Raw genomic sequence first — 23,145 nt, 5'->3', positions numbered from 1 at the left:
CCCATGATCCAAACACGTTCCAAACACGTAAGGCTTTGGGGAGTATTTTCCATCTAAACCGCTGCACCTACTTTGTGTATATGCCTGAGCACTTATTATATGGAAGCAGGTACACAGTGTATCTTGCAGCTATCATGAAATGGATTTTGTTTAAAACTTTAATTAGTGTGAAGCAAGGTATGATAAGATTATTAAACATGTGCTGGCTAACGCTGACAAGACCCTGTCCCAAATTCCCCACACTGGAGACACGTCACGCTACACTGTGGAAGCATATGATCACACTTTGTCCTCCCCATCCACAGCCTGCCCTCCTGACTCTACGAGGCCACACTCTGTCAGGGAGCACCTGGTGGTTCTGCTTCCACCTGTTCTGCTATATGTTTTCGTATTTCTCAACCATGTGCTTACTCTGCAAACTGCAGAAGAATCAAAATGCTTACACATTTCCCTGAGGAAAGGTATTGCCTTCGTCTCATACCATCTTCTTTCTTTTCCTGCACTTCTCTCTCTTGTGTTTATTTGGGGTAATTAACAAAATCCCCAAATCTCACTGGCTTAAAATAATAAAAGTGTCCTTCATGTCCACATCATAGTTCACTGTGGGTTGTGGGGATGAGGGTGGAAGAATAGGATCTACTCAGACATCAAAAGACCAAAGCCAGTTCTAGGGCGAAGGGTCAGATGCTTCCTCGCTCTTGGATGAATTAGCGGTGGGTTCTGGCCTGAGGTTCTGAAAGACTTGAGTGGGGACTTTCTCTGGGGAAGCTGGCGACAAAAGGATGAGACTATATGTGTGTTCCATGGAAAAATAAACTGATGCTTCTGAACCCATGAGCAAGTAGTAAGGCAGTTTCTGGATACAGAACATACTTTGTAAAACAGGACCCTGAAAGCCAAAGAATCATGGTGTCCTGGAACGGGACTTACTTTATACTCATTCTTTTTTGTGGAAGCTTTTTTGGCAGCATTTTCATGCTGGGTCCCTTTTTACCTTTGATGTTTGTAAACCCATCTTGGTATCGCTGGATCAACAACCGCCTTGTTGCCACCTGGCTCACACTTCCAGCAGCATTGTTGGAGACCGTGTTTGGTGTAAAAGTGGTTTTGTCCCTGGAGAAAGAAGTGTCATTATCATGAATCACTGGTCGAGAATGGATTGGATGTTTCTATGGAATTGTTTGATGAGATACAGCTATCTCAGATTGGAGAAAATTTGCCTCAAAGCCAGTCTCAAAAGTGTTCCTGGATTTGGTTGGGCCATGCAGGCTGCTGCCTATATCTTCATTCATAGGAAGTGGAAGGATGACAAGAACCATTTTGAAGACATGATTGATTATTTTTGTGATATTGGTGAACCACTTCAACTCCTCATATTCCCAGAAGGGACTGATCTCACAGAAAATAGCAAGGCTAGAAGTAATGATTTTGCTGAAAAGAATGGACTTCAAAAATATGAATATGTCATACATCCAAGAACTACAGGCTTTACTTTTGTGGTAGACCGTTTAAGAGCAGGTAAGAACCTTGATGCTGTCCACGACATCACCGTGGCATATCCTCACAACATTCCTCAAACTGAGAAGCACCTCCTCCATGGAAACTTCCCCAAGGAAATCCACTTTCACATCCACCGCTATCCCATAGATGCCCTCCCCACGTCCAAGGATGACCTGCAGCTCTGGTGCCACAAGCGGTGGGAGGAGAAGGAAGAAAGGCTGCATTCCTTCTACCACGGGGAGAAGAACTTTTATTTTACTGGACAGAGTGTAATCCCACCTTGCAAGTCTGAGCTCAGGGTCTTTGTGGTCAAACTGCTGTCCATCCTGTATTGGTCCCTGTTTAGCCCTGCCATGTACCTGCTGATTTATCTGTTTAGTCTTGTTCAGTGGTACTTTATAATCACCATAGAGTCTTTGTGCTACAAGAGAGGATATTTGGTGGACTGGAAATTATTGAACTTGCATGCTACCGTTTTTTACATAAGCGGTCACATTTAAACTCAAAGAAAAGTGAGTAAGATAGGTAAGGTTCACAGTGTAAAATTTAGGGGTATGTTTTGGAAATGTTCTAAGTCTTTGTAAACTAAGATGCACTTTTGCATGACTATGTGAAATATTTCTTAATGTCATTATTTGTTAAAGATATTTTGCACTTAATTTTGTGGAAAAAATATTGCTACAATTTTTAAAACAAACAAACAAACAAAAAAAGACCAAAGCCAACAGAAGCCCCATGTTCTTCCTAGGCAATGACATTCACTTGATATGGACAGAGGAGACAAAGAAAACATGGAGGAAGATGCAGAATGTTTTAGGAGTTAGGATTTTAAGAAGCACCTGACTCTTCCACACACATTCCATTGGCCAGAACATAATCACAGCCCCCACCCCTTGCAGGAGATGCTGTAAGTGGAAAATAGTTATTTTTAGGAAAAGAATGAAATGAATTTTGTGAACATACTTTCTTTGAGCAGAGAACCTCAGGATACTCTGCTGTTTCTGGACTGACTAGGGAAATGTATCCTAGAGTTCAGCCATCCTGGCACTCATATAACTCTGAAACCATGTTACAAGGGGGCCCAACTACTGCTTGAGCTGATGGCACACCTTGGTATCACCTACATAGTTCTGGGGTCATGGAGGCTTCCACCTAGATTTCAGAGGAAGGTCTGGGAGGCTAAGCAATGTGCCCCTGAGAAGGCACTATAGGAAACTGTGAGAGTGAAGCAGAAAGTGCAGTGGAGAACCCAGAAAATGGAAAAAGCCAGGAATGTGGAACATCCCCTGAGGAAGGCAGTGAACACAGTCAGTGTAAGAAAGGAACTGTGAGAACTGACACCAGTGATGCAGCTCAGGCAAGGCTCTCAAAGCCATCTAGAGCTCATATTTTTGCTCCAGGTGCTGAACATAAAGCTACAGTATCTAATGTTTTCCACACTGGGTTTAGGCCTTGCTTTCATCCCATCCGTTTCTATCTTCCTATTCCTCCCTCTTGGAATGGGAATATTTACCCTGTGCTATTGTATTCTGAAACTGTTTCAGTTTCTTTTTTATTTTTTACAGGGGATCAAAGGTAAGAGTTCACTTTGAGTCTCAGAATAGACTTCAGACTCAGGCTTCTTAGCGCTGCTTAAACTATTAAGACTCCTACAAGTAGATGGACTAAATGCATTTTGCGTAAAGAAATATGCATGGGACTCTTGAGAGGCAGGGGAGGAATGTTATGATTTATGTGGAGAATGTTTCCCAAAGGCCGCGAGTGCTCATACGCAGGGCTTTGGAAGAGGATTAAACCAGGAAGGCACTAAGAGCTGACTTGCTCTTAGGGGGTGGGGCCTGGCTGGGAGAGGTGAGTCACTGGGGTGTGACCTGGAGGGTGCACCTCCCTCCCTGGCTCCTCTTTTGGCTCTCTGCTTCCTAGCCACTGAGATGTGACCAGCTTTCTTTCCCTTTGCCTCTGTGCAGTGGTGTTTTCTGCCTTGGAGCCCGTCACCCATGGACGGTAACTATGAGCCAAAGCAACTTCCCCTCCTCTAGGTTGTGGGTGTTGGACGTTGTGTCTCAGGGATGAGAAGATAGCTAAAACACAAACCCTTCACCTCATCCGGCCAGGGGGAGATTTATATACATCCTCCTCAGAGGCCTTTCCTCCACAGTCAGTCCATGGAAATACACTTCATTGCCTCCTACGATGCCAACAGTGCATTGTATGGGTCTTGTACACCACTTACATCTATATGAAACATCTAGAGCCTATGTAGATGTTATTCTGGTAAATTTCATATTGCCTTATTTACAGATCTGTTGGGTTCTTGCTGTACCCCGGGAAGAAACGCCAGTGAGAATGAGGAAAAAATAGACAAGAGACAAAAAGCTGGGGTCAAGCGGAGGTCCTCATGCTCCTGAGCGGAGATGGTGAACTGCCCAGGAACAGTAGAGCATTTATTTATACCCTCGAAAGGTTGATTAATTTCAGCCTCACTGCCCAGCAATCAGGTAACAAGCTACAATGGCTTGTTTACGGGCTTCAAGGAGCTCCCGTGTTCTCGGGCTGGCTTCGTCCTGCACGCGTAATTACTTTCCAGCCTCAGCCATTCACAACACCTTCCATAAACATTTTTAATTCTTCCCTGAGACTTCATGCCTTAAGGGGTGGCGGTGTGAAGGTAGGTAAGCTAGAGAGACTACCATAGGAAGAAAAAAATGTGAACAATTTAAGAACTTGTGGAAACTTAATTGAATGTGTATCCACAGAATATGCTATTAACAAATTCATCAGCACAGGAACATGAGTAGAAATAGATCTCTAAATGGGTTTGTTTATCTCTGAACAGTTAACTTGAGTTTAAGGTATTAAAAATGATATTTAAAAAACTGCAAAGTAGATGTCAGCGTGCTCACAGCTTCAGAGCGAGGGCCTTCCACTAGATGGCTCCGTTTAAAAGCATTTTAGAACTGGAGCTGCGCCTCTTTCTGATGAACTGCCACTCTCAGACCTTTTCAAGTATTTAGGGCACTTCATTACCAATCGTACCTAGTGTTCCTAAAATTCTATCGATGTGGTAAATTTCATCTTTTCATGTGACATGGAAAATATTTTTGTAAAATAAATGAGCCCAAAGTTTTCTGAACAGAATACCTACTTTTGAACAAATCATTTAAAATGAAAAAAAAAATCTGCCCTGAAATGACAGCCTGTCCCCCAAAGTGCAGCATCAGCAGCGATGCTGCGCAGTCCGGAAAGCCGCCCAAGCTGTACATTTCCCTTCCTCCAAGGAGATTTTAAGCGGAGCACAGTCTACCTCCCCGCCTTTTTTTCTGCCTCTATTTTGAGACACATATTTCAAAATCCCTAAGGTTATTCTGCTATGTTGTAGGAATTTCAACAACTCCAAATAAATCCAAGCCACTCAAGTAAAATAGTCTCTGAAACTGAAAGTGGTTATTACAACAAAAGCCTCAAGCCCAGCATTAGTAACAAGAGCCTGGTATTTGCCATTGTGAGTCATTTGCAGCATTGCTGACAAGACAGAAAAGAAGGCAGTGCTACCTCCTTCTTAGCCACACTGGCATTCCTTGTGATGATGGCTGGTGAAGAAAAAAAAAGGTCATCGGGTTACAGGTAAAGAAAGTCAAGAAAACGATAGCAAGTCCAGACGCTGTCCTTTCTCCTTTTCGCCAACTCTTGGTCCTACTCAGACAATAGCGTTGGAGGCCTCTCCTACTACTTCTGCTCTCACTGCCCCTCCAGCAAATTTGATAGTAGTAGCATTGGTGTCTTCCCAGAAACAAAGGAATTCAACCCAAGACTTTCTACTCTTATCATCCCTCAGGAGTATTCTTTTTTTTTTTTTTTAATTATTTGAATCTATACAAGTTTTTTATATTTTATAGAAAAAAGCAAAACAAAATTTCATAGCAAAATAATAGGAGAATAACAATAGTTGATACATGGAGTATTGTTATCTTTAAAGTAGTTACTCAGAGTATGGACATGGCCATCAAAAATTCTCCAAACAATATTAGCACAAACTTTTCATTTCAATGAACTAAGAGAAACTAGTAGTATAAATACCTTGTGTTTTTTTTTCCTTTTCCCTTCCTTCCTTTCCCCTTTTCCCCATCCTAGTTTTTTTTTTTTTTCCTTTTGAACAATTTCTTCCCATTTCACAAACTGTATCTATTGTACATTTTGGACCTTATTTACACTTTCAGTTTCTCACACCAGGGAGACAATGTGATGTTTATTCCTATAGTACACTCAACTTTACACGCCAACAATTGTAAATGAGAAATCAAAGCACTACACTGGGGTTAAAGTAGTCTCCCACCAGTACTATAGCCATCTGAATTTTCTCAGATATTCTGTTCTTCCAAATTTATGGCGGACATGTATTTCGTGTTTACTATACCAGACAAATTTTTTGTTGTTGTTGCATTCTGTGAGGAGTTACAGTGAGTACAGAGTCACAGGATTAAGACTGGCTGACTAACGTGTGTATAACTCCACTTTTGGCCATGATGAAGTGATGGTGACCCAGATTTACCTCTTCTCCTTGAACAGCTAGAAAAATCAGACATAACATAAGAAACAATGGTTTTAAGACATTGGAAAATAGCGTAGGACTGTGGCCCATGACAAAAGGGAAATAAATAAAGTGAACTTCATAACTGTCTTATTTTTTTTTTCTGGGAGAAGTTTCTAGCTGGCAATACAGGGAGAGGAATCCCAAAGGCAAAGCAGTCTCACTAAGCTGGGAGACAGATCGAAGTCTGGGGTGGCCAAGGCAGCTAGAATGTTTCTGTGAGAGGAGGGAGCTCCATAGACAGAACTAAAACTTCCGAGGTCAGAAAAAGAAGTGTAGGAAATGAGTACAACAGCCAGTGCTAGGCATGAGAAATAGCAAGAGAATTATACTACAACTGGCAGGGCAGGGAAATAATCAATAGGAATAAATAAAGAATGACACAATAAAGTTAACAGATGAGGATTTTTTCAAAGCAACTACAAATGCGCTCTATCATTCTGAACCTTTCAGTAAAAAACAAACATAGTATCCATTCTTATCAGTTTAATAACTATGCTTCATATATTCAAAAAGTTAGAGTAAAAATCAAAGAATAATCAGGAGAGGAACAAATGGCATTAAAAGATCCATGGAGCTTCTGTAAAACAAGAATACAATTTCTGAAATGAATAATACAGTGAATGAGGTTAGCAACAACTTAAACACTGTGGACTGAAAAAAAAAATCAGTGAACAAAGCAATAGAAACCATCATGCATGAGTAGCACAGAGAGAAAAAGACTGAAAGAAAGAGATTAACGTGGCATCAGTACCCCGGGGCACAGTATCAGTGTGTGAAATTGGGGTCCCAGAAACACAATGATGCATTATAAATATAAAGACACAGGCTGAAAGTAAAAGGACAAAATGTTTATACTGCTACAGTGTGGATCCCCCCAAATTCTGTGTGTGTGTGTGTGTGTGTGTGTGTAAGGTGACTGGATCAGGGGGTGCTCTAGCCCACTTGCTGTTAGGAGGTGTGGCCTGGGTGGATGTGGGACCCTGGAGGCCTGACCTGGAAAGCTATATCTCCCTCCCCAGTGCCTCCCTTCTTGCTCTGCTTCCTGGAAGCCATGAAGCGAGCAGCTTCCCTCCACAGACTCTTCCACCACGTCCTTCCTGCCTGGGAGCCGGCCGCCTGTGAACTGAATCCTCTGGCACTGCAAGCCAAACACACTTCCGCCCCTTTAAGCTGTGGGGTTGGGTACTGTGTCTAGTGGTGGGAGTGACTAAGATGAATACCACACGAGCCCTGACATTTTCAGAGTACATTTCAGGACAATGAGCACCACCGGGACAAATGGGGGGCGCCGGTCGTGAGAATGTGTGTGTACCTAATCACAGAGCGGAGAAATGAAGGAAAAACTCATAGAGTCAAAAAGGAAGACAGCAGAATCTGCAATTATAGTTGCTTTTCAACATTTCTTTGTCGGTAATTGACAGAAGCAGGAAAAAAATCAGTAAGAGCATGGCTTGAGCAACAGTACTACTTTGATCTAGATGACATTTATGCCACACAGCATTGCAGAAGGCATATTCTTTTCAAATGAATGCAGAATGTTTTACCAAGAGAGAGCATATTCTGGGAGATAGGAATAAATCCCAAAGTTAAGAGAATCAAAGTAATATAAAACCTGAACTTTAACCACAATGAAGTTAAACTAGATAATAACAGAAGAAAAACAGTGGAAAATCTTAATCTGGTTGAATATTCAGCACCACACTTATAAATGTCCCATGGGTCAAAAAAGAAATCATAACAAAACTTAGGAAATATTTAGAACTGAAAACAAAAACAAAGCACATTTCACTTTATGAGGTTCAGTACAAGAAGTGCTTAGAGGGCAAAGAATAGCACTGAATATAGTATTCAAAACTAAAGGCCTCAAGTCAATTATTTAAACTCCTATGTTAAGAAACTATAAAACAACAGCCAATAAAACACTCAGTAAAAGAAATAGAGTAAATCAGTGAAGGATAATAGGGAAAAATCAGTGAAGCTAACAATTAGTTCTTTGAAAAGACTTTTTACAGAAGTAAATTATAAATTTCTAGCCAGAGTATTCCAAGATCAAGGGAAGCCGTTGAGGGATGTTGCACAGGGTGTAAAGTATCTGAATCTGTGTGTCACAAAGATTACTCTGCACTCCAGACACAAACTGGAAGGAATACGAAATGAAAGCGCAGACTCCTTTGCCTGGAAGAGGTTTTCTGGCAGCTTTGACTCAAGTACTAGGGGTGAAAGTGGAGCGACAAGGACACAGGAGCAGTTCTGAAGGCACACCAGCCAGGGTGTGAGGACCGTCGTACACAGAAGGCAAGAGAAGGGGTCTCGGAGGACTTCTCAGTTTCAGACCTGCGTAATTAGATGAATGGTGGTTCTTTTTCTCTCCTCGCTGCTCACAGAATGCAATATTAGTTCATCCCAGTGAAAATTTAAATTTTATATTTTTAAACAAACACCACAAAAATCTGTGATCTCCAGTATGCCAGAGTCAAGTAAAAGAGAAATACAGTGAGCTGAATGACCTTCAAAATCCCATCCAGACCTAAGAATCAGTTATTCTCAAAGTTTTGAAATTATCCAGAAAGTTGGTTTATTCCTATTCAAATAAACTTGCTCCATTTCTTAACAACACTATTGCTATTACTACTGCTGCTGCAGCAGCTGCTGCTACTACTATTAGTTCAAGCAAGTGACCTAAGTTTCCTCAGTGTAAGTATGTAGGAGATGGTGACCTGCGGGATAAAAGCATGATGTCTGCGGACACAGTCCTGTGTTCAGAGTCTGTTGAACACTCATCAGTTACTTTGAGCTTACACAACATATTCCAGTTCTTTGAGCATCTGTTTTTCTAGTTTTCAAAATAAGAATAAAAGCACTTATACCATAGTCCATGATATATGGATGACACTACTTTGAGGAAAATAGCTTATGGCGATGAAGGGGTGAACCTAGGACTGAGCACTGACACCTTAATTAGAATTTCTGAGCACATCACAGTAGCAACTTTTATGATGAGATTTCAAGCTACAAATAATCATCTAGGCTGAAGAGAAGAGAGTGGGGATGTTGCCGGTGGAAGCAGGAGAGGTCTGAACCAGTGTGGAATATTCTGGGATAGGTGAGCCACTCAGTGAGCTGGACAGTGCACAAGACAGTGACGGGTGCTCAGGCTGACAGAGATGTGGAATGGTTTTGCTTACCAAGGAGTTTAGACTTTTCTGGAAGAAGTTCATGAATTTTATCATCAGAGTAACTGGGTTAGACTTTGCCCAATAAAGCAGAGGTCAGCCTGAAAAGGGAAGAATCTGGAGACAAAGAGAACTTGTTGGGAGGTTATAACAACGATACCTACAGTAGGTAAGGATCCCCCTTCAGGGGTGGTAGGAGACGTATATTTCAGAAGTAGCATCAGCCTGGTGTGGTGATGGTCTGAGTGTGAAGGCAAGAGAGGTAATAAGAGGAGAGCCCAGGTGCTTAGAGCACCAGCTTGTAAAAGGCACAGGTATCTAACAAGTATCTTTTGTGGACAAATTACCAAGAGAATCACAGCAGAACCATCAACTCTAATCAGATGAGGTCACTCCCCCAAAGTCAGGTTCTAAGAGGTTCACACTCCATTGTCCTTTGACATGCATCTTATCTCGGAAGTTCTTGGATGTTGAATGATGGATGGGAGAAACAGCAGTGTAAGATTGGAACCTGGACGACCAGGTAGATAGCAAATACCAAACAGAGCTATGTGCACCTGTAAAACAGAATACACTTCCTAGTAGCCCAAGGGCTGTGCCACTCTCTAAGAATATTGCCATTGGGATGGGGGGTATGAGAGGTAGCTAAGAATTCCAGAGGAAGCAAAAGAGGAAATAGCCCTGGGGAACTGACAGTTATAAAGCTGGATGTCTAGGGAAATAGAATAATGTCTCTTTGGGGGCATTCAGTTATACTACTGGTAGGAAGGGCACTCAGAGAATGTATGCCAAGTTCTTGGCTGGAGATCTTGGACCAGTGACACAGCAGACATAACCTGCGTCTGACTGGTCTGCAGAGCTAGGCTGCACTGAGATGCCAGAACATACATGGTCTTGGTACTGCCTTCTGCATCCTCACCTCCATTTCTTTGCTGCCATGGGAAAAAAAGGGGGAAATTCTACAAGGAGTGAGATGTCAAACCTACTCAGACCTTAAGATGCCTAAATAAAGCTTGGCAGATAGCAAATGCACCACATGATCAGGCTGTGGAAATCTGCACAGAAGTCAGATGTCATTTCTTCCACGGTCTCTGATTCCTGCATCTGCTCACGCTGCTCAGCATCACTGCATCCACGTGGAGGCAGAACTTATTGCCTCTTCCAGTCCAGCTGTCTACCCCCAAATCCAGTCACTCAAAAGCAGCAGTGAGAAATGTCAATTCCCCTGAAGGTTCTGTGTGTCCTAGAGAGGGAATGTTAGGGAGGGCTGTTATACCACACAACTTTAACACAATAAGGTTAAAAAAACCCCACAAAACTACATTCTATGTTTGCATTCTCCAAATCCCTTCCTGGTTATGATCTCTGCAGAGTCTTCTTCTCCAAACACCCCCAGGCCCCACTGCTTACTTTTCTCTCCTGGGTTCTTGACCTTAAAACTCTCACTTCCGCTGTTTCTTCCCTTTCTTATTCAAGCAATTCAGCTCCTTCCGCAAATCCACGTCACAAATCTATAGACCTAAACACATCACAGAGCTCGAAAACAAGGTTCCCGACACTGCACAAGGCCCATGCTCCTAAGAAGCAGCTGGGGTTTCCAATAATAAAAGATTTGGTGCTTTTTCATACAAATATAACAATCCAAGAAATATTTGTATTGGTTACTTTTCTCTGTTTGCTAAGACAAAATAAGGAAAGGTTTATTTAGCTCATAGTTTGTGGAGGTTTCAGTCTTTCATTGACTGGCTCCAAGGCAGGGTGGCACATGGCACAGGGACAACAGCTCATGGCGGCAGAAGACAGCAAAAGCAGCAAGAGCCAAAGAAGCAGGGAAAGCAAACCTCTTTCCCTCCCTCGTATTGTATGCTTCTGGAGCCCGCAAGCTCAGGATGTCTGTAAAGTAAGGACCCCGGCCCCCTCTGAGTTAAACTGCTAAACTTCTCAAGCTGACACAGTGTATCAACCCTTACAATATTATTAGCCTAGGAGCACCTGCATTTAAAATTGTCACGAGTCTAGAAATACTAAGTATGGAGCCTGTCTGAAAATCACAAACTGAGAGAGATGATCCAGGACTCAAGCCTAGTTCTAATGCCAAAGCCCCTGATTTTATCATGCTGCTATATGTGTATACATATATATTTATTATATATAAATGATATAAAGCATACCAGTGGTATCTCAGTTCCCAAATTTAATTCTTTCCACAATTCTGGTCGCAAACCAGTCTGGTCATGAACCAAATCAAATTCAATGGTTAGGTTCAATGTTGACCTTGTGGGGAAATCTGATTTGGTTCATGGTGATTCTGTTTGTGACCAGAATAGTGGAAAGAATTAGGTTCCTGAACCAAGGCACCACCACATGTAAAGCTTTTGGTGGTACAAGGGATTGAACTCATGCTACACAACCCCTCTACCTCTGGGCTACATCTTCAGCTTTTTAATTTTTAATTTTTATTGGTTAAACTACCCAGGCTGGCCTTCACCTCACGGTCCTCCTGGCTCAGCCCCTTAAGCATCTGGGATCGCAGAAGTGTGCCACTGTGCCCAGCCATGCTACAATATATTTTAAAGAACAGTTTGCTAGGAAGTGTTCAGCTTTAAGGCATAAAGTATTCAACCTGGAAAACTACAGAGGCATAAGAATATAAAATGAGCCCAAATTAAACACAACAAAGCAAACCATGTGGAGTGGGATTATTACTGTCATGTTACCCAAGAGCCTACAGAGCCCAGAGAGGTTGGAGCTGACGTGATACTGTGAACTTAACACAGTTGGCTGGTTATGTTGGTGGGTCATGTCATCCTGTCATCCCCGTCTGTCCCCCTCCCCCAACACTTCCAAATTTCCTGCTTGTTGATGCTCTCAAGGAGGTGATGTTTCTTTTGAAATTTAAAAATCTAGTTCTTGTTGATATCAGAGAAAATTTTGATTGAAAATATTTTGTGATTTAACTTTAATTCTGAATTGGCTTGATTTTATTGTCACAGTGTGTGTGTGTGTCTTTACCCTCTCCCTTTGACTGTCTCCTTTCCTTCCTTTCTTCCTCCCTCTCCTTTGCCTCTTTTCTCTCCCTTTCTCTCATCCTCCCCTCCTTCTCTATCTCCTCCTTTCCCTTTTTTGTGATTTTACTGCTGTGTGTTCTCAAATGTCTGCCTTTTGCCTTGCAACTTGAATAGTGGCTTTGCTTAGTGATCACTAGACCTCACTTGCTTTTCTACAGAAGCTTGTAGATCCTACTTGCCTGTGTCCTATGGAAAAGTAGGAATCCAACCCCGTGTTTACTTCTCGTAGGTGGCTACTTTTTCTGACTGCATGCCTCAGAAAATCTTCCTTTATCCCCTAATCAAGGTCTATCATTTTATAGCAAATATGTTCTGGTATATACTCATTCAGGGATAGATTTTGTTCCTCACTTCAGGGAAAATTATGGTTCTGAATATTTTTATCTTCTGTTGTTGAGTATGCTATTTCAGGGACAATACTTATATTTTGCATCATTTAAATCTGAACACCTTATTTGATCCCTGTTTTAACTTTTTCATAATTTTCTCCTGTGTTCATAGGGATTATCTTAAACCCATGTTTAATACCAGCCACTCTTCAGCTGTGTCTAGGCTGTTCTTTGGCTTCTAATGTATTTGTTGATTGGTAACCATTTTCTTCGGGTTCTGGCTGTTTTCCTTAGTCTTGCAATTTTCCCCTTTCTGTTGTTTTAGCATTTTGTCCTTGAGCTCTTATTTTATTGATATTACATTTACATTATGTTTTTCTTTAGCACAAGGCTATCTGGGGGAATTATCTACTGTTTTCTGGCTTCTGTTTTCTTCCGGACCATTCTCTCACCTTCTCTCTACTGTGGCATCTTCACAAAGTTAACATGATGTTATTTACATTTTGCTTAAGCTAGCCTCAGGCCAATCTGTGTGACTCTACAGTTTCTCTGTTCTGCCATATTTCATTTTGACCTTCCCTGGAAACTGTTTCTCATCCCCGTGGAAAACAATTGGATGACTGGAGATTATTTTCCATTTACTGTTCTGTGGCCGAGGACTTGCGAATGGGAATAAGGGCTCTTCTGGAGCTGCCTCTGGCCCTTGCTGGAATCCTGACTTCTGCCTTGCTCTGGGTCTCAGCAGTGTCCTTTACTTGGGCCGTATTCGCAGGCCTGGACAGACATTTCCTAATGCACGGGCTTTGCTGAGTTCCCTAGAACCTTGCAGAACAGCCAGCCTGTCAGCCCCTCCCAGCTCAGCAAGAGGCACAGAGAGGCCCCGCATGTGGTAGCTTCACCACCCATCTACCATCAGTCCATTTCTCTTCACATCCGGATCAATTCAAGAAAAATATTAGAACTTTATGAGTCACGTTTCCTTGGTTTTCTTCCTGAACAAGAGGCATGGTAAGCAAAGATATGAGCCACTTTTCAAACTTTTTACTTTTTCAATTTTCTTCAATCTTTAAAACACAGTATTGCTGCTGGGCATGGTGGCGCATGCCTGTAATCCCAGCACTCCGGAGGCTGAGGCAGGAGGATCGTTGTGAGTTCGAGACCAGCCTGGGCTACAAAGTGAGCTCAAGGCCTGTCTGAACTCCACAGCAAGACCCGGTCTCAAAAAGACAAAACCAAAAAAAAAAACACCAGTATTGTTGTCCATTCATTAGGTCCTGCAGGAAAATGCTGTCTGATCTGATTTCCTTCACTCTGAATTTTCAGAACATTTATTCAGTGTGGTTGGTGATTCCAAGCAGCAGGTTCATGGGCTACATTTAGGGAAAAACAAAGCATGACATTCAGTGTCAGGGTAAAAATAAGATTAAAGGCAGAGTAAAACATGAACAGCTTTGTGTCATATTGACTTTAAATAATTCAATGATTTCTACTTTTACATTTACTTAATTCATATACTTGCTTCCCACAGGTTATAAAAAAGGCAAACACACTCAGAAAAACCACCAAGGCATCCTCATAATCACACAAGGCATCAGACTTGTGTTAAACGTGTTCCAAGTGCACGGGGCCCTTTCCCGAAGACGTCTCCTGATTTCACCACACTTCGCATTTGTGTTTCTCATATAGTAAAACTAATTCTTTCATCACTTTAGAGATTAACTCTGCGTGCTGACTTCCACAAGACTGGGTGGTTTCCTCTTATGCTTAGCTACATTTTCAGCAGCGCCCTGGGACACAGTCGGTGCTGTGTACGGGGCTTTAGCTGCACAGTTCACATCAAGATCAGCAAAAGGGTGGATAAATCCCTACGTGCAGGTTTAATTCTGTTGCCACGAACAGAAAGAAAGGAAACAAAACCCAACCAATGTTCAGAGTCCGTCAGGCTCAGATTCTACGAAGAGCGCTGGGTAGGAAACCGCACGTCTTGGAGCCGGACCCCACACCCCCAACCCTTGCGGGTCACCGCCGCAAGCCACGCACGCTCCACAGGCTCGGCCCTTGGGGCCCCGTGATCGCGATGTTCGGTGCTGCTGGGTCATAGGTTCTTGAGAGCTGCTTGTCTTCTTTTCAGCATCGGGGGGTGTGCTTCTCCGCTCGCTTAATTCTCCCCGTGTTCCCTGGATGAGTCACAACGCCTGCTCCACATGTCACCTTAACCCAGTGAGCAAATTTCAAAGTACAGCACACGCCCCTAGTCGCAGTGGTGGAAAAGGGCCCTGGCGAATGGCCAGTACAGCCCGTTTTCTGGTATCCTTCACAGATCCGTTAAGTCTAGCTCAGCAGGCAGGCCAGCAGTGCTTACACACCTGTGCCCTGGGCGCTGGAATTTCAGCTCAGCCTCTGCTCCTGTCTGCAGGCCAGGGTAGGGTACTTAATCTTATTAACCTTCAGGCTCTTTGCTTGTGAAATGGAGATAATAATGAAACCTATCACAATGATTTAAAAAGCTGGTGTGTGGAGAGTTCTTAGCCCTGTGTAAGTTTCCCCAGTCACACAGCTGGTGAGGATGATGATCTTATTGTTTGAGTGAAGACAGTTGGCGCCAAAGGTTCACTTTGATGTATTTTTGTGTACTTTAAATTGTTACTGAGTTGCTTTACCAATGAATATGAACATGGTGAGGCACTTCTGCAACCAGATGCTTCTCACTTGCACGTTTTAAAAGTCTGTTTTGTTTTGTTTTGTTTTTTGTCTTTTTTCTTCCGGTACCAGGAATTGAACTCACGACCTTGCGCTTGCCAGGCAGGCGCTTTGGTGCTGAGCTAAACCTCCAGCCCCAAAAATCTGCTCTTAACTGTGAAAGCTGTGTTGTCTTATGGACAAGGACACAGAGAAACAGAGAAACAGAGACTTGCCTGAGGTCACAAAGCTGAGTAGAGCTGGAGAACATGCTAGAACTTTAATGTACTTCCTTCAAGGGCTCTTTTACTGCATGCCGTCCTTTTGCTGTGCTCTCACCTTCATCGCCAGAAACGTACGTCCTAGCTGTGTTCCCACAGAGGCATTCTAGTGTTAGCAATTCCACATTCTGGCTGTTACACAGAGCACCTCAGAAGGACTGGGCTAAACAAGATATTTGAAGTCCAGTTATGATAAAGTCCAGGTAAGCAACTCAGGGCCAATATGGAGCCGTGTCCTTCTCTCTTTTGATACCCTGCCTCCGGAGATGGCACCTTAGTCCAAGGTGGCTACTCTGGCTTTTATCATTGTCTTGGTTACTCTTTTCTTATTGTGGAGACAAAATACCTGATGCACAAAATTAAGGATGGAAAGGTTTATTTAGCTCACAGTTTGTGGAGGTTTCAGTCCATACTCAGCTGGTTCTAAGGCAGGGTGGCACATGGAAGAGGGTAACAGTTCATGGCCGTGGAACAGCAAAGCAACAAGGGCAAAGGGGGAGGAGTGGCGGTAAGCAACCTCTTTCTCTCCCTTACATATGCAAACTACCGCCCCAGAGTGGGTGTAGCACTCACACCCATAATCTCAGCATTGGACCATGAATCAATCATAAACTCTAAAAGCCCACCCCATGACTGCATGTGGCTTTGGGGGGACTCACAGACACAAACCATGACAATCATCATTTCTACTTTTTCGTTAGTAAGAATGTAGAGAGAGGTAAAAGGTTGGTTTGAAAGCACACATTTTTGCTCATATATCATGCATCTAAACTCAGTCATATAGCTATATCTAGCTCCCTGGGCCCACCTAAAAATTCAATTTTTGTTTATAATGGGGAGACTGATAAACTTTCAGCCTCGGATGCACATGTGCACTAAGTTTGAGTAGTGTGACTTTTTTACAAAAGTAGTAGAGTTTTAGATTTTAAATTACACAAGCCAGAAAGTAGATGCAGATTCTAAGAGTCTACAAAAGATAATCTATTTTGTTAATGTGGTTGAGGATGCAGCATCTACCTAAAGATCTACAAAGGTGGTATGAATTTCTACCTAGTCTTCACAAGTTTATGAATTCAGTGGATACAAAGACAATAACAAATGCTGATTATGATTTAGAGACCTGTAAGTCTTGTAGTGGACTAGTGGGAATGTAAATTGGTGCAGCCATTCTGTATACTATTTGACAATTTCTTAAAGTTTCAGTTATCATATGACCAAATGAATTCATTACTACCTCAGTACTCAAGAGAAATGAAAACCTGGGTTCACATGAAGACTGAATATATGAGTCTTCATAGAAACATTATCTACAGTATCTTCAAAGTGAAAATAACTCAAATGTTTATTAACTGGTGAATAGATAAACAAAATGTGGTATATCTGTACAATGAAATAGCATTTCAGCAATAAAAAGAAACAAAGCACTAGGGGCTGGGGATTTAGCTCAGCGGCACAGCACCTGCCTGGCAAGCACAAGGTCGTGAGTTTGATTCCCTGTACCGGAAAAAAAAAAAAAAAGAAACAAATCACTAACATATGCTATCAATAGATAACTGACAATCCCCTCACAGCATTTACACACACACACACACACACACACACACACACCCTTTTAATCTTGCTAGAACAGCAGAGGGAAAAACACCCTTATATTATTGTTGGATATAGAGTTGGTACAACATTTCTGGAAGGTAATTTAACAGTGTGCATCCAAAAATAAAATCTGAAAGGCCGGGTGTGGTGACACACGCTCATAATCCTACCACTCAGGAGGCTGAGGCAGGAGGATTGTTCTGAGTTCAGGACCAGCCTGGGCTATAAAGTGAGCTCGAGGCTAACCTGAACTGCATAGCGAGACCCAGTCTCAAAAAAGGCAAAAAAATTTTTTTAAAAATCTGTGACTCACAATCCACAAATTTCACATCTAGGCTATCCTGTAAGGACATAACTCAGTAAGGGAACAATGCTCTATGTGCAAAGATATTTCCTGTAGAGTATACAGAGTAGAGAAAAATTGGTAATAATCTAAATGCTCAACAATATAGGACGGGTTAAATAAAATATATGTATCCTTCCAGTGACGCTGCAGCTATTAAAAGAGACACCTGGAAGATGAGAAACAAAATGGCTACAATGTTTATCTCTGAGGTGTAGAATTATAGGTGACTCTGACTTCCGGTTTTCCAATTTTTAGTTTTCTCTCTTTACATGTTACCTTTTTTTTAAGAGAATAGAGTATTTAATAAAAAATAAAGGTGTGGCCTTTAAAAGAAGCCCTTTGGCCCAACTAGAGTTCCACTGTAGAAATCTGCTCTCACAGTAATTAAAACTTCCCCTTTGGCTGGCTTGTCCCCTGTATATCTATTCTATTTTCTCTTGGGACCTGGAAGGACAGATATTTGGTAGCAGCTAGAATTGACATGTTCAGGATCTGATGTCCTAGCCATCTGCCTCTCAATTTATAAATATCTATTGGCACCAGAGATAAAACTATGTGTACATAAATGCATCTACATTTAGAATTTGTAAACAGAATAATTTCACACCTCTTCAGCAGCCCTGAAATTAGCACAATGTGAAGACCTTTCTCGTCATCTAAAATTTAGGTCTGTATCACACTGTTTATCGAGGTCTTCACCATCCTACCCCTAACTCCTTGGTTGTGTTTCTCTGAGAGCACTTGTGTCTGTCTCACATACTTTTTTCTCTGTGTTCCTTGGGAAAATGAACACCATCGGGAGAGACTGAACGTGACCAAGACACTGTTCACCTGATCTTGGCCACACGGCTGAGAAGCGATGCCGGGACACTGTCAGGTCCAGACTAGAAGTTCCTGGCCTCCCACAGTGCCCAGCTTCTCCCCAAATCTTGCTCACACCCACTCCGGACCATGCTTTCTTATAAACTAACATGTAGCCATGGCAACAGCTGAGTGTTGGTGATAACCAGAAACCTTACTTGAAGGAAATCTTTTATTCCCAAGGCAGCGGTATGTGCCTTCTTATCTACTGGAATTAATTACTCATTCCATTATTGAAGAGAGCTTCCTCTCAAACTGTTTGTGTTAGAAGCAGGATGATGCCTGTTTTTAAAAGAACTGGAATATTAAAAATGTGAGAGAAAACAACCATCTTAGAAGATGCTAGAAACGTTGAAAAGTAGGCGATGGGGGGGTGATAGCATCAGGACCACATTTCTCCTGGAAGAGAGTAAAATAAGTAAGAGTTGTCCAGTATTTTGATTTTAAGGAATTATCAACCTAGTTGTTTTCTTCACAATAGTAAAAATACCATAATCTTCTCTGAAATTGCATGCTTATTTTCAAAATTGTAAAAATACAAAGGAATTAACTGCTCCTTTCCCCACTCTTGTTTATAATCTCACACCCTCAGAGATAAGCACTGTTATGAGTTTGCTATATACATCCATGATATTTTATGCATTCATATGTAGTTTAAACATATACATGTGTAATGTGTGTATATATAAATATTTAATTTTCAAACACAAATGGGATCTTTATCTGTTAGGATTAGATTTGACTGCATTAATAGACTCTCTTCAAAAATGACTACAGCAAGATAAATGTTTATAACTCTCACACAAGAGAAAAGAAACTGCAGGGATGTGTTCTTTTCTGCCATTGTCACCATAGCCCAGGTAGCAGATGGGAGAAGGAAAGAGAAGGGCCATAACTGTTTTCCTTCTTAGAGAAACTTTAATTATACCCGATTGGCTGGATGTGAGAGTGTGTCCCTCGCTCCGCCACCTGCCTTTGCCCCTGACGTCTCCTCTCCCCTCGCCCCACTTCCATGCTGCGGGCTGGGCTGGGTTCAGGGAGGTCAAGAGTCCACTGCTAGAGGGATGCTGGGACACTCTCACACGGGGGTTCATTCCATGAGCTTGCATTTATTCCATGATACCTGTGTTCTTATGTTAGGCTTTTCCTTTCTTCTTTAAAAAAATAAAATTAGTCTGAAATTACAAAACTTGGAGGGAGTATTGCACAGGACACAAAAGCTATGGCTGGAACCACTTGACTAACGATAATGAAAAAGAAAATGTAGGACGACTCTCGAAGGGAGGGAGGCAGGGCTGCCCCAAGGCAGCAAGGAATAGACTGACAAGAAGACTGCAGCGATCTTAATCGGAAGATCTCAGACTTCTTGGATGGGGACTGGAACAGAAGGGCCCTCCACCGACCGCACAAAACAAACCAGAGGGCATGTCCGATTCAGAGACTGCATTCAAAGATCGGCCGAGGCCGCACCTGCCGGTTAGCATCTCCACTTCTCACTGGACACCCGAAGAAGGCGGTTACAAGGCACGAAGCCTTAACGTGATGCCTGGGCATGTCTAGAACGTACAAGGATCTGGAATGAAGCTCCTAGAATTATGTTGAGGTGTAACAAGACTGTGGACATCATGCGCCCCTTCACACAGCCACTTCAGGGTGACACCAACAGGCTAGCCGCTGTGTATTGTGGTCGGCAGGCAGTGGATAGGGCAAAAGTGACAGAATGTGTGAGCGACAATGCATATTGGAATGGCTCATTGGTAAGAAAAACACAGACAAGCGATGTGCAATGCCTATGTAGTTATAGAATATTAGAATCCAGAAGTCAGTGGCTTTTGGTCTTAAAATCTTTTTTCATTTCTTGTACTTGAGGAAATATTATTTCCATTATTGCCTGACTTCAATCTACCTATAGGGCTTAGCAACTAAATTAAGAATTGCTTCTCACTTTCCTGTGTCTCTAGGAAACTAATAATATGTGTTAAAATCAAAAGATACAGGGGCTGGGGATTTAGCTCAGCAGCACAGCGCCTGCCTGGCAAGTGCAAGGTTGTGAGTTCGATTCCTGGTACTGGAGAAAAACCAAAAAAAAAAAAAAAAAAAAATCAAAAGATACAGAGATCACTGTTTTATCTCATGTATTAAAAATAATCTCGGATGCTCTTTAGACCAAGGAGTCACTGAGTATTTGTTGTCTTGTACATCTGTGTATACATATACAGACACACACTATGCAGGCAGGAATTCATAGTGGGACTTTATAGAAAATTCTTACTGAGATTTTTCTGTTAATCCAAGTAATCTTTTCTTTCAGATTTTTATTGTACAATTCTATATTAAAATATATTTATATTAAAATATAAATATTGTCAATTAGAATGTTATCTATTAATTCAAAAATAGAATTTATTGTCTGGAGATCACTCATGATTTATAAATATTCACACAGGTTGAATATACATAGATTGAATAGTTATGTTTCATTTTTATATGTGGGAAATAATTGATTTTAAAAGTTATTCAAATGAAAGTGAAAAACCTCATTAGCTTTTTGATCATTAAATTTGAGTCCTTCAAAATTATTTATGACAGTCATCTTCCAAAACATATATCTGCGTTACTGGTGATTATTTGCTTGTATCCCATGAATAAATATTTTGAGATGGAGAATTAATGTACATCTAATGCAAGCAATTTTTATTTTATATTGACAAGCAACTGGAACCTAATTTTATGCTTCATCATCATCTGTTACTTTATTCATACATAAGCAACATTAATTACAATGACAATAAGAAAAATATGAGCTATGTTGAGATTTAAAACTCAGAAAAACTTGCTTTGGCTATTGGACATTAGGTATATAGGAAGATAAAACCCAGTTGTATTAGAGATCATGGAAAAACTTCTAGCTTACAAGATCCAATAATAAGGAAGGAGCTTGGTCCTTAGACTAGGTTGTTTTTACCCTCCAGTTTCTCGCAAAGGTGCCATCTCTGTGGTATAAACAAGAGGAATACAGGGTACGAGAGCAAATCATAAAACTGACAATGTTCTTGGTGGAGGGTTTGTAGAAAACATCTCTACATAGGTGACAGTCAGCCCACGGCCTGAATAAAGAGGAGCATGTGGCTGCACTGAGGAAAGACGACGAGGGAGTGGGAGCAAGGAGGCAAGTCCAAGGAAAGGGAACCACCTGTGGAAGGCACAGAGGCAGGATAGACTCTGGACCTGAGAGAAGGCCAGGGTCTTCTCAGACCCTTCTCCCTACCTGGAGGAGGTGTGTCACTTAATGAACAATAATCTCTTTGGGTTGGGTCCACGGGAGTTGATCCTTGAAGGGATTGCTGGGGTAGCAGCAGAAGGGCATTGAGAGGCTAGATGCTGCTATGTGAAGGTAGGCTGCTTCATTGAGTGGACATTCCTGATTTAGAAATCCTCAGAAAATCCATCCCACCTTTAACCACTGCAGCAGACACAAATGCCAGATGTTCCTGAGTCCCCGCAATGAACACCACTAGGTTCAGGCTGGACCATCCTCTCTCTCCTGCAAAGCTGCCCGTGATCACCATAATTAGAGTTGTGATATCAGAGTATGTATGCTTATGGAAAGGAGGATGCTTTGGGGGAGAGTTTTATGATAAGAATATACAAATTGTTGTTTTCCATGATGTTCAATGTCTACTATTTTTTTCAAGGACTAAAAGTAGTTTACTGACTGTGGAAGATTGATCTAAGTGACTTGAAGTCACCACTGGGCATTAACAAACATGAACATGACTTGATTATCCACATACGAGTTTCTACCCATTATTAGATGGTATCTCCACCAGTAACACAATAAATACCAGGCAATATCAAAAACAAAAATCATAAAAACGCAAGGAGAAAGAAGCATGAAAAGAGAAAACCAGAAAGAGGGAGAGAGAGAAGAAGAAAGAAACAAGGTATTATTTTTAGGTAATAAGAGACTACTAGAGAAAACTTTCTTTTATCTTTTTGAGACAGGATCTTGCTATGCAGTTCAGGCTGGCCTTGAGCTCACGTTGTAGCCCAGGCTGGCCTCGAACTTGCAACAATCCTCCTGCCTCAGCCTCCCGAGTGCTGGGATTACAGCTGTGCCCCACCACCGCCGGTCATGTTTAACGATTTAAACATGACTCCTGCTATTGTCTTTTTAGTTTTTCTCCCATGCACCTTAGCGCCATACACCGGAAGTAAATTTAACATTTTAAGAAGAAGCCGAGTGGATGCGCATAACAAACGGGTACCGGGTGCTGACTGCTGATAAAGCTCTATGCTTGCGCACGATGGGCTTCCACGGGGGACACCGACAAGGGCTTGCCCTCAAGTTACGAGTCTCTTTGTCCCTCCTGCGCCGAGTGGTGTGAAAGACTGGGCAAACCAGCGAAGCAGCTAGCTTCAGGCAGATACCTTTCTGTAAGAACAACTGGCTGTCTGGCTGTGTCACAGGAGGCCGCGGAGCCAAACGACGGGAGACAGCAGCAGTGACTGAAAGAACACCAAGTCAGATGAGACACCAAATCGGAGGAAGAAGCGTGCCGTGACGGGGCTGCCTGCCTCACCTGGCTGTAACGTGGTTCATCATCTCGCTTCCAGGCGCTCCTGTGTGTTCTGGCAGCAAATCACAGAGGCAGCTACACCCTCAGACCATGCGGCAGGAGTCACCGTGGGCTCTTTAAGAAGTGATTGTTCCAGGAAAATAG

At 42.1% G+C, this 23,145-nt stretch overlaps 1 pseudogene; it reads left to right on the top strand.

The window, feature by feature from the left end:
- Positions 1–798: 798 nt before the first annotated feature.
- LOC102014133 lies at positions 799–2,020 on the top strand (annotated as a pseudogene).
- The last annotated feature ends 21,125 nt before the right edge of the window (positions 2,021–23,145 follow it).

The sequence above is a fragment of the Chinchilla lanigera genome, unplaced genomic scaffold (assembly GCF_000276665.1).
Source record: "Chinchilla lanigera isolate Chin_1 unplaced genomic scaffold, ChiLan1.0 scaffold00071, whole genome shotgun sequence".
Lineage (NCBI taxonomy): Eukaryota > Metazoa > Chordata > Mammalia > Rodentia > Chinchillidae > Chinchilla > Chinchilla lanigera.
This window is presented reverse-complemented; position numbering and strand designations above follow the sequence as displayed.